Source organism: Lissotriton helveticus, chromosome 12 (genome assembly GCF_964261635.1).
Source record: "Lissotriton helveticus chromosome 12, aLisHel1.1, whole genome shotgun sequence".
NCBI classification, from domain to species: Eukaryota; Metazoa; Chordata; class Amphibia; order Caudata; family Salamandridae; genus Lissotriton; species Lissotriton helveticus.
Window position 1 is genome coordinate 286,683,999 of NC_136073.1, and position 12,586 is coordinate 286,696,584.

Here is a 12,586-nt window from a genome sequence, read left to right on the forward strand (position 1 = left end):
ATGAAAAATAAAATAGCAAGGTTAGGTCCAACCTCGACGTCCAAGCACCTGCTTTGAAAAGAACGCACCAAAATTGGACTGTTTAAAAAAAAACAAAAAACTATATATATATATATAAATGTATATATATATATATACATATATATACATATATATATATATATATATATATATATATATATATATATATATATATATATATATATATACACATATACTAGTTGCCCAATACATTTGTAACTGTTTTGTGGACTATTTAACTACTATTGATAATGTCGATACCATTCTATGCTGCATACCCCAGGCCAACATAAACTTATGTCACATTAGAGAACATACTGAAAGTCACACAAACAGAATCAGGGTGTGTAAATGTAAAACGATGTATATTGCTATGGATAGTTCGCTAATATCAAGAATGTGGTCTTAAAAGAGTGGTATTCTGCACACCGTTATTCTATTAGTCATATTTGGATATATCACTATGACTTGTATTGCTATAGTTTACTGCTAGAAGGTATTACACCATGCGGAAGATATATGCTAAGGGACATATGTTAGAATAATACACTATACGCTATGAATGTAAAGAAACAAAGATACAGCACATGAAAAAATGTGTTACATTTGTAATTTTCATAAGCCATTTAATAATTTAATATGTCCTAGATGTTGCTACAGTGACATAAACATTTCATACTTACGCATGTGCCTCTTTTTAAATGGTCTTAGAACAACCATATAATGCAGTCAAGTGTCTTATGTCTAAAACACCAATTTATATAGAACATATTTTTCAGCAAATAAGTATTAATTCGGGAGAGTGGAATTAGATAATCTCACGGTTAATTTATGCTTTCGGTAGGTATGGTCATTTTATTTTAACATGTGGAAAGCATGTAAGAAATTGTAATATTAATTGGGGTGAATGACTACCCAACTGAAGGAATACCCAAAACTCTTGTTAAGGTGAACCCTCAAAATCACAAAATTATCCTAAGCTCAATCCTCGGGGAGCTATGGCACAAGCTTAACTTAGGACATTGTGTAAAGTATTTACACAGTACCAAAACAGGACAAACTGAAAAATGCAACACCATAAAAACCCCAAATCAAATTAGAAACATAAAGTAATTTTTTAAGAAATAAATTAAATGGCACCAAAATAACAAAAATCCAATTAGAAGAGCCAGAGATAAGACTTTTTAAAATTATAAGTAAAAAATACCACTAAAAAGTACTAAGTGCTAAAAGCAGGTCAACTGGTCATGGTAGACTAGTTAGCATTTGAGCTGCATTGTAGATCACACATACAGAGCAGGAAATGAATTAAAGGATAGTTTTCATACTGGATGGGTGTTTGTGTTGGCACATAGCAGCCAAAAGTTAGTCCATGTAGATAAGAGGAAATATGTGCCATATCTTAGTAGATAAGGCTTTGTTCTGCTCTCTACCTTTCATGCAACACAGCTAGCTTTCATGCAACTTCAGTTGTTGTGCTGCGTTACTTTCCAGTAAATTTGGGCATTCGTCTAAAAAATGAAAGTCCAAATCCTTCAAGGGGTTTAGGCAGCAGCTTGCGTTTCAGGAGGGCTCATTGACGTGGAATAGCCGTTGGACAAAATACTGGTAAAGTCATTGATTTAGGGTCTTTAGACTCTTTTCAACAGCCCATTGCTCTTGGGACAGAATGTTGTGGAGAATGTGTTTTAACCCCACAGTCATTCCACAACGCTGACATGAGATTGGTCCCTCTATCAGATACTGCCTCCTCTGGAACCCTACCTAGATGGATAGTTCAGTCAAAGCCTTGGCCACCACAGGTACAGTCACTGTTCTCAGTGGTATGGCCTCAGAGTACCAGGTGGCATGATCCAACAACACAAGCATAAACCCATTCCCAAGGGCAGTCTTTGAGCCCAGAGGACCATTAAGGTCCACTCCTACCCTCTCACAGGATGTTCCTACTATAAGGAACATCTGAAGGGGAGCCTTTCGCTTCCCTCCTGATTTGTCACACAAAACTAGCAGAACACATCTACATTGGTCCTAACCTGGGGCAAGTGCATATGTGTGTGACCAAGCAGTAAAAAGTTTCGACCTGCCCCCATGCCCTGCTAAGGGAAGGCATGAGCCAGCTTCATAAGGGAGGCCTGATAGCACTGGGGATCTACCAACACTCTGGTTGACCCTGGCTCAGGCACTGTAGGCTCACTATACAGGTCATTGGCCCAGTAAAGGTAGTCATTACCAAAGGTATCTCTAGCCTTCTGGGCTTCATTCTGTTGCTGAAGACCCTAGAGAGTGGGGGCACTCCTTCTGCACCTTGCAGAACTCTGCTAGGGACATTCCTCTTGCAGTTTGCCACCCACAAACTCAGGCAGGACTTCCAGACCAGCCGCATCCTGCCATGTACATGGCTAATCCTTCCCCTCAGGGTTTAACTCCTTCAAGACAGTAGCAATTTCAGGGGTTGGAATCCCATGACCCCTTCTTGATGTGAATTTGGTCACTATTTCAGTCTCCTTGTCCTTCTGAAAACCTTCCAAGGAAGTAGGATCATACCACACCTGACAGCCTTAGGGTGGTCTTCTTCCCAACTTGTTGCCTACCGCCTCTATTTTTCTGACCTAAATTTTACTGGTATTAGGACTCTGTACACTTTACCATAGATATATGTGTCTGAGGAGTTGTCTGTACCCTGCGGTACAGAGTTCAAATTGATTGACCCGTGCTTTCATCCTATGTGGTTATGTAACGTTTCCTCATTAGGTATATAAGGCATTTTTGGCTGAGCCTGTATATTTTAGAGGCAAATACCTGCAAGATTGATTTCTTCTCAACACCGAGTCCCGAGGATGGTCTCATGGACCTATTTCGCCACTTAACAAGTCTATCCTTCTTAACACAATTAGTTACACTTTGTGGTGTGTCAGTTCCATCTAACCAGTTGAAAGATAAGGATTTAACTGATGGGACCATGAATGTATAAACGTATTCTATTAAGATTATTTTACGCTTTTCTAGATCCTTGTAATGAGTTTATAGTAGTAATTATGAGGGATAATGTGGTGGAGCCAGTGTTAATATGTTAAAATATGTATGTATTGCTATTTATATTGGTGTATATATTGTTTTTGTACGAAATATATGTACTGTGCATTTGAAGAAACATTGACTAAGTTATAAAATAATATACTTTTGTTCATATCAATACACCGCGTTTGATTTTTCAAAGTTATTATTGCATGGTATGTAATAGAATCATCTAGATGTCCAATTACTACTGAACGTTGTGTAAACTATTCCTCCAAGAGCAGGTCCATAATAGCATATAATTTACATGCCCTGGATATATGTATTACCACTATACTAGGGAATTATAAACAAATTAAGTATGCCAGTTCAGGATCAACCAACCATACCCTGTTTAAGGGAGAGAGCATACTCACTTTAGCACTGGTTACATTTTTGTGAGCAGGCTATAATACTATTGTATAATAATACAAGTGAACCTCGAGCACTGACTGTGCTTATGTACTTAAGTAGCCCTTGACTATGCCTCAAGCCTGCCATTGCAGAGCATGTGCGTAGTTGTTTATACTGCCACATCGATAGGGAAAATAAACATTTTGCCAGTCCCAAACCATCCATTTCTACACATATAAGTCACCCCTAAAGTAGGACCTGGACAACTCAGAGGGCAGAGTGCAATGTATTTAAAAGGCAGGACATGTTCTTTTAGTTTTTACATGGCCTGGTAGTGATAATCTCTCAAAGTCGTTTTATCCTACTGCAAGGACTATTTATCCCATTGGATAACATTGGGATTACCTTATTACATTTTATACGTATAATTTCTAATTGGGAATAGATAAACCCTTCAGGTCTGGATTCTCTGAAATCACAATTTCAAATCCAAGCCTATGGTGAAGTCTGATTTTAAATTGCAATTCTAAAAATGCCACTTTCAGAAATTGGCATTTTCTTACTTTATTCATTGATGCCTGTAGCCTGTCTCTGATCACATGAGTGGGTGTAGTTGGTGGTTGGGTTAGGTGTATTCCTCCTAGACATCCACACACAATAGGAGCTTGGTGTGTCTCAATGGGCAATCTCTGGCCTGATAGAAAAGAGGACTGGGCACACCCTCACTCACACTTGTATACTATGTGTCCTTGCCATTTACAAACAACAGCATACTCCCCTGGAGTGAGTCAGGAGCTAAGGCAGGAAGGGCATGTCTTTCAGTTTCCCTCACCACTGGGTATAAGTACTGGACCGCAGACACCACCATTTAGGTACACTTCAGTCATGTGCCCGAGTGAGGCTCAATAGGAATTTGTATAATTTTTACATATACCCAAATCCATTTTTCTGAAGTCGTCTGCTCTTTGACACATAAACTTTTGACAAACATTTTTTATTCATGACGCTCCGACTGGCTTTACAGAAACACCGACCTTGCTGACACAGAACACTTTGAGAGAATCACATCGCACTGCCTTAGGATTTGGTGCAAGGCCTCTCACGTGCATAATACAAATGTGTTTTATTATTACAACCATATGGCGACATAGCTATCTGTAGAACACAAACAATGGTTGCCATCTCATTATCTTGTTCCGAGGCAAGGATGCCATTTTCTATATATAGCCTTTTGTTTCCTAACATAATGAGAGGAAACACTTCTATTGATCTCGAGGGATCCCTGCATGCTGAAGATGTTGCCTAGCAGCTGATAGACAACTCTGTGAGGGGTATCCAGTTTGTGTCCAAGACAGGGTCCTACACTCAAGGTAAAGAGGTTAAATCATCCAGACAGGGGATTTCCTGGCAAAATATACATTGACACCCTAGACGTATAGGTTAGGTTTAGCATCGTAGAGATGCGCCCGTTGTTTTAATCTCTTACATATATGCATATATAACCTGTCTCAAAAAGATGGTGGAGCTCTTTGTTTTATTTATCGCAGCCCACATATTTTATAGAAGAATCACTCTGGTTCAATAAATATTGAAAATGCCCCCGGTGTATTCTTTGTATATTTCTCAGAGCAAAAGAAAGCATAAATCACTGAACCAAAATGTAAAGCCTGTCACCGTGGTTCCTGAGGGATCAGAGTTGTCATCATCAGTGATGCCAGAACTTTTTATTCCCTGTTTAGGTTAGGGGGGGTAAAGGTGGCACTGCCAGCTAGCTGGTCCAATGAACAACATATAATACGGGGGTACATGGAATCAGTTTGGCACGATCCTAAGTTTATCTCATCCACAAATGCGCGTTTCCTACTGATTGGTGGACACTACACTACACTTCTAGACCTGTGGTTACTCTACCACAAGAAATACTGCTGTCCTGCTCAAGGACTACAACTTTGCTGGAAAGCTACTTTGCAGGACTACTGCTTTTCTGTGCTGACCTGTGGGCCTGATGCCCTCCTACCTGGGTGAGAAGGATTTGACTTGCAACACTTGACAATAGAACCCAGAGTCACTTCAAGGGCTAGTTGACAAGCCTCCTGATCTGAAGCCTGAGGGACATAAAAGGTTCTCAGCCGTCTGTGAGTCTACTCTGCAAAGTGGTGCCACCCCAGGCCTGGAACCTTTGAAGTGGGCCTAAGAGTCTTGCCAGCAGAACCAATGAATCTTCTCCCTGCTGAGCGATGCATCCCCGAGCAGAACCAATGCTTCTCCTTGGCTGAGCGGAACATTCACGAGCAGAACCAAAGCATTGCCTCTGCTGAATGAATTAGGCCCATCGCAAAAGATTCACATCACCGCTGCAAACGGTAGCTTGGGACCAATACATCGCCTTTGGAACTGCTATGATGCACTGCGTACACCAGCTGACACCTCAAAGTAGTCATACTGGCTTCTGTGTTTCACACCCTCTTCCCATTGATGATATGACACTGCCTCTATTTCTTATTGCTAACAGAGATGGGGCACTTGAGTACCATATCTTTGCCACCCAGGGACATTAGTGTGATCTCTCCCCATTCTGCAATGCAAACTCAGGCTAGTTCTTCCAAAGCACTACACTGGCAATTACCAGGGTTTCCCACCAGTGTGAGGCTTTTTGGGAATTCCTGAGTACCCTTTCTTGTGCCCTGTCAGTAAACAGTTATAGCACCTGGGCTGGAAGGGCTCCATGGGTTTCTAACCACTCAACATACCTTCTCTTACAGGACTGGAATGGGAATTCCTCCCTTTGAACACATTTTGGGGCCCTTTAGAGAACACCTTGGAATAATCCCAGCCTTCCCCTTCCTTTTAATGATGGGGATCCAAACCTCCTTTTTATTGCACTCTCCCTCGGGTACCTTTTTGGATACTCCGGTGCTGAGCCAGAGGTCTGCTTCCTTCCCAACCTCTCTGGGCATGGTTAGTTTGGAATCTATCAGGTGCTGATGCAACTATGTAAAGCAATTACTCAACATGTGTGCCTTCATAAACAAATTGTACAGCCCATCATAATCCTTTACTTTTCTACCCTTTACCCAACCTTCCAGTTCCTTGTAAATGGATCCTAGAAAATCAACACAGACTGGTGAGTCTCTGCTTGACTATCTCTTATTGTCAGGCACTACTTATCTGGGGACTGACCAAATTTGCCAATAAGGGCCTCTTTCATGCGGCATACATAAGCTAGTAGCAAATAATGATGATGTGGTGAATCTGACCGATGGTACATGTGATCTAAAAATTGTCAATTTGTCTAATAAAGTTCTTGACACTATGGAAGTGAAAGTTTTGAGTATAGGTCTAAATTTTTGTCCCACGCAGACTGGGGACTTTGCGGATGTACATGTCGATCTGTTAAAATCTACCAGGCTTTTAAAATTGAAAGATTTCTTCTCTAATAGAGGTTTGAGCAACGACAGTTCAACAGAGAGAATGGGTGAGAGTGAACACTCTGTTGCCTCTAGCCGCGCTGTTCATTGCCTCATGACATTGGATGAGGATGAACAGATGGAGTTACCTGTCTTGATGGAAGAATTGGGTATTAGTCAAGAAATAACCAATGATAGTGGTTTACATCCCAAATCTAAATTTGTTCCCACCTTTGGTTATCATCCCAATATAGATCTCTTTCACAAGAAGGTGACGGATGAACTATATAAATTAGACAAACCACAATCGATCAGCTTAGGAATTAAAGCCAATCTCAATCATTTAGAGAGACAAGCCCTTAAACATCTTAGGGATGATCCTGATATTGTAATACGCGAGGCGGACAAGGGTGGGAGTGTGGTAATCATGAATAGGGTTGACTATCTTAGTGAGATTAGACGTCAACTGGATGACCGTCACAGCTACAGAGAGATTATGAGCAATCCCATATCATATGTAGTGAATAACATCAATGAGAGACTGTGTGAATGGAAGGACTCATGTCTATTGACGGAAGATGAATTCAGGTTTTTACACGTGTCACACCCATCCTTCCCTTGTATTTATATTCTTCCAAAAATACACAAGGGAGGGGATGGCTTCCCACCTGGCAGGCCTATCATCTCAGGGGTGGGCTCACCCACAGAGGGCCTGTCACACTATGTAGACCTTAAATTACAGAAATATGTACTTGGTCTCCCCTAGTATATTCGTGACAGCTAGGACATCCTTGTTAAATTGAATGATTGTGAGTGGTCGGATGACCTTAGTTTTGTGACAATGGATGTCACAAGTCTTTATACATGCATTGACATCACGCATGGCAAAAGGGCAGTTCAGTCGTTTTTAGATAGAGAGGATGCTAAACTCTATTCACAAAATGAAATGATCATGCAAATGATTGACCTGATTTTGCTCAATAACTTTTTCCTTTTTGATGGCCGTTGGTACCAACAGACCAGTGGTACCGCGATGGGTTCCAGGTTTGCCCCCTCGTACGCCTGCCTCTTTATGGGGTGGTACGAGAGGGAGCATGCCTGGGCCCGATGTGCCTCCCCCTGGACCAACCACATCGTGTTCTGGGGGACGTACATCGATGATGTGATTTGCCTCTGGTCAGGTTCCACTGAAGAGCTTGATAACTATTTCTTGTACTTGAATGACAATGCTTATAATGTCAAGTTCACTATGTTACAACATAAGAGTAGCATCAACTTCTTGGATGTTACATTTTATGTACAAAACGGTTGGGTCCAAAGTAAACTCCATCGTAAAGAAACCTCCTGCAATTCAGTATTGCATGCGTCTAGTGCGCATGCCAGCTCAGTCCTCAAAAATATCCCCTTTGGGGGACTTACCAGGGTACGCAGGACTTGTAGTGAACAAAACACGTTCAAGGAAAATGTAAATGAGACCAAAGCGAGATTCCTTAGACGTGGCTATGATCGAAAAGTCCTTGATAGAGCAGTATCTAGGATTGAGATATTGGACAGGGAATCTACCCTTAGGACTGGATGTGAGAGAACCTGACTGGACAAAGGGTTGAGCAAAGTCAGATTTGTTACTCAATATACATCACACAGTGACAATATTTTCAATATTTTCCGGAGGAACTGGCATTTGCTGACCGGAATTGTGGGTATCAAGACCATATAGGTGACAAGACATCGGTCACCTATAGGAGGGGTGTTTCTTTGCGTAACCAGCTCTGTCCAAGTTATATTACTACGCCTCCCAACAAAGGCAATTGGTTACCCCCCAAACCGGCAGGTTTCTTCACCTGTGGGGTGTGCATTGTGTGTGATATGGGTAGGAATAAGACCACCACTTTCTCATACAATGGCGACCGCAGGTTTAAGATAACTCATTTTTGCAACTGCAATACCCCCTTTACTGTTTATGTCATGGGCTGCCCATGTGATCGTATATATATTGGTAGCAGTATACGACCTCTCAAATTAAGAATACAAGAACATCGCAGGGCAATTATCAACAGGGACATCAGACATCCACTCATTGAACATTACAATTCTGAACATGCCAGTGATGACACTTTTTGGTTCCATGCAATTCAACACATTCCCTATAATAAGAGAGGTGGAAATAGGGAGTTGATCTTGAGGAGGGAGGAAGCAAAATGGATTTGTCGTCTTCGGGCGATCAACCATGGACATAATTCTGACAACGAAATGCATCATTTTTTATAAATGCATTTTTTACCTTAATCCCTGTTGCCATTTTGTTTTGTACAAATCTTTGTGATCAATATCTTCTTGGCATGGTCTAACTGTATATCCAACTATTTCACATGCCTGTATTTAATGACAAAGAGTTTCCTCCAATAACAATGTGTAATGAGGACATGTATGAACTATATTAACTGTTATGTCACACAAGAATCTTTGGTACTTTATTCTATCAGTACTATAGAACTTTTCTTTCTATTTTACTACGTGCAGGTCAAATTACAGTATGCCCCATATAGGGTCTCAGTACCATATGTCTTTCTCTATTCAATATTATTAATTCCTTTTGTAAACCAAGAGGAGAGTCTGGTTCGTCTAAAGGTTTAATTCATGAGAACGGAATTTTATATTTTTCCGTTGGCTCATTCTGTATGTCACATATCGCAGCATATTCTTTTATATGGATTTACGAATACCTTTTGGCGTTTGATCCGTCTTTTTTATTTCTATATCTTGTAATTTATACCTCATACATGCCCACTCCAGTATATATTCAATTTGATTTTTTATTTACATGATCATTACATTTTATACCACTCTATTGGCTCTAGATACTCATGTCATTTCTTCCAATGACCATGACACAAATTTTTATAGGACTTCGGGTGTTTATTTCTTTCGCCCACATATTATACTGTAGCCAGTCCAATATGGCCGCCACACTTTCGACCTCGCATTTGTCCTTCTTTCACTACCATTACTAGGTAGCTTGATCATGTGATCGGCACGCCGGGTTTTAAAAACCTGCCCGGTTTCCATTAGGTTGTTTGCCAAATTTTCCGAGGCCTGTGGTGTGCGTGGAACTTTGTTTCGAGGTAAGTGCTTCCAGAATGGTATTATGGATGGAGGTCATTCGTCGTGTAATTTTCGTTTTAGACAAGTGTTTTTTTTCAAATTAATAATTCTTTTAGGGTCTTTATGTACCTGCAGTTAAAACTAATGTCTAATAGTGTACGAGTGCAATTACTAAATACGATAAGATGCAAGGGATTCGAAACTCGTGTACAGACTTTAAAAAGCAGAGACGTATGTAACAGTTCGTCTCTCCCCGATGTGTACCCGCATTGGAATAATTTGGTTTGCTGTGAGCGACAAATGGACATGGGCTCTATGCAGGCCTTTCCCCGTGTTTAAATAATAGATATGTTTTCCAAGTATGTTTCGATTTCACCGTGATGTTCTAATAATGGATCTGGTTTAAATTTGCTCTCTGTCATTTTTAAACATAACGCAAGTGTGCTTAGAGACTTGAATTATTAATAATACGTGGAGATGCACATTTTCGTTTATTTACATCCTTTTTTCTTAAGTGTTGCGCATTAGCGCATATAGACTTCGTTGTATTGGTTATACATGTGCGTACATGCGATTGTACTATACCATCTTTCTTTATATTCCATTCGTAGTTACTAGTGAAAGCGGCTTATCAGGGACTGCTTTTCTATTTATTCTTCTTGAGACACCTCAATGGATATATATGTAAGTTGTCACTATTATTGTTATTTATTCTCTGACTGATAATATTGTCTTTTCAATATTGTCTCACACATTTTTTATATTGTATTTAATTTTTGGACTATGATATTACTCTTCTGGATATCACGTGTTTTACCTTTAGATCTCACGATTGGTTGCTTATGACGTTGCGAGTCCTGTTTTGTTGTTTCTGTGTCGCCCATTCTAATTGTGGATGGGGAGCACACTATGGCTCCGTACTATGTGGGATTATAGACTCTATTCTTTTTAATTTAGAATTCTTTTATACAGTAACACGTGTTAAGACTGATATGGGTTTCAATGATATATTCTCATAACGTGTTATACTTATTTTTTCACTTTTTGCATAACAGATATACCTAATGACGACAGTTTGATATATTCTGAATCGACACACTTCATGGCCCTTTATTTAGTCGCATCACGGAACCTCTGATTAGGTGAGGAGATAAGGCTCTTTTCTAAATTAAAGTTACTTATATACTTTGGATCTTTACCTTTCAGGTTGGATTCAATTCCTTCTTTTGTTATGTACATCTCAATACCTGAATGTTATGTATAGCTTATTGTCCTCTTCCTTTTTCACTAGCTGCACTTCTATATTGGTGCATCTCGTCCTATTCATTCATACTTTATACAGCATTGACAGTGGACTAATATCCTTTGAATTTTGGTGAGAACATCTATTTACACCTATTATCCTTTCCAGTTATTAGTACTTTATTTGGTTTTTTCTAAAGATTGAATGACTGGTCAGTTTAATGTTCTTTCTCTTTTACGAATTTTCTTCCCATTTCCTTATTATTCTGTTACAATTTTTCGTTTTTGATATGTGTTCCTTCCAACATTTAGTGATGATTATATTGTGGGTAAGCCCTGCTTCGTATTGAATGGGGTGGCGATTCTACTGCCATCCTTCAGTTATGGATCTCTTTAACTCCCAGATACTAAGTCTGTTGTCCCAATATACATGTAAATGTGATGTTTTTGTGTCAAGTGCCATCTCTCGTGTTTTTAGATTTTGTATAATTTGTTTGTTAATATGTATGTAATGTTATGTATTTGTTGTTATTTGTGAGTACATGTTATTAATATATATATATTTCACGTTGTTTTCAGCCCTGACGAAGCTCGCATGGTTGGGGAGCGAAACGCGTTGACTGTCCTGTGCACTATGAAAAAAAGAAAATAAAAGAAAAAAAAATGTTTTGCAAAATTCTGGTTTCTTTCAATTTACTTTGTGCTTGGTGTTGCCTCCACTTTTTCTTCAAATTGCTTATCTGGGTTTCCAGTGGGACCGAACCACAGCAGGTCCTGGAGGTCGGACAGCACAAAAAAACTTGAATACTTTTACTGGGACTTTGGAAATTTGAGGTGCTTTTCTTTTCGGATCCGCTGTGGAGATTCCTTTGCTTTCTATACATAAGCTAGTCAGCTGCATCTGGGGTCAATAGTGTATACTTCCCAACAATGAGCCTGTGTGTCCACAGGCTAACCCCCAGTCCTCTTCAGGAACTGTGTGCATGCACAGGGCCACTTAATAAGCTTCAAACAAAGATCTATGTAATTCCCACAACATAACTGGGCATTAGGTTTTTGGGAATGTGAACTTTTTTACCTCTTCTAGGCAATTCAGTATCACTGTCATAATCACTGGGCTCAGAGGCCCTGCAGAACCTCAAGTCTGTCTTTTGCAGGCTCCTCTCACAGACAGCAATACATTTTACTCTACAATGCCAATATTTCCTGCAGCTGGTGCTTTCTTTTCCTCAACAGCCAGATCCAATTGTTTGTCCTCCATAGCAAGTGCGGCCAGTTGCAACTTCAAAGCATTCTCTACCTGCCTGTCCTCCAGCTGTGATTAGGACAACATGTGGGCAGGCACACTGCTTATTGCCCTGGAAACAGCAGGTGCTCCTGCACCTTTGACTGCACTGTCCTATGGC

At 40.0% G+C, this 12,586-nt stretch overlaps 1 protein-coding gene across 1 annotated transcript in view; it reads right to left on the bottom strand.

The window, feature by feature from the left end:
• LOC144799981 (ATP-binding cassette sub-family C member 12-like) overlaps positions 1-12,586 on the bottom strand; it is a 973,671-nt gene that overhangs the window by 247,774 nt on the left and 713,311 nt on the right. The gene's annotated exons all lie outside the window — the stretch shown is intronic.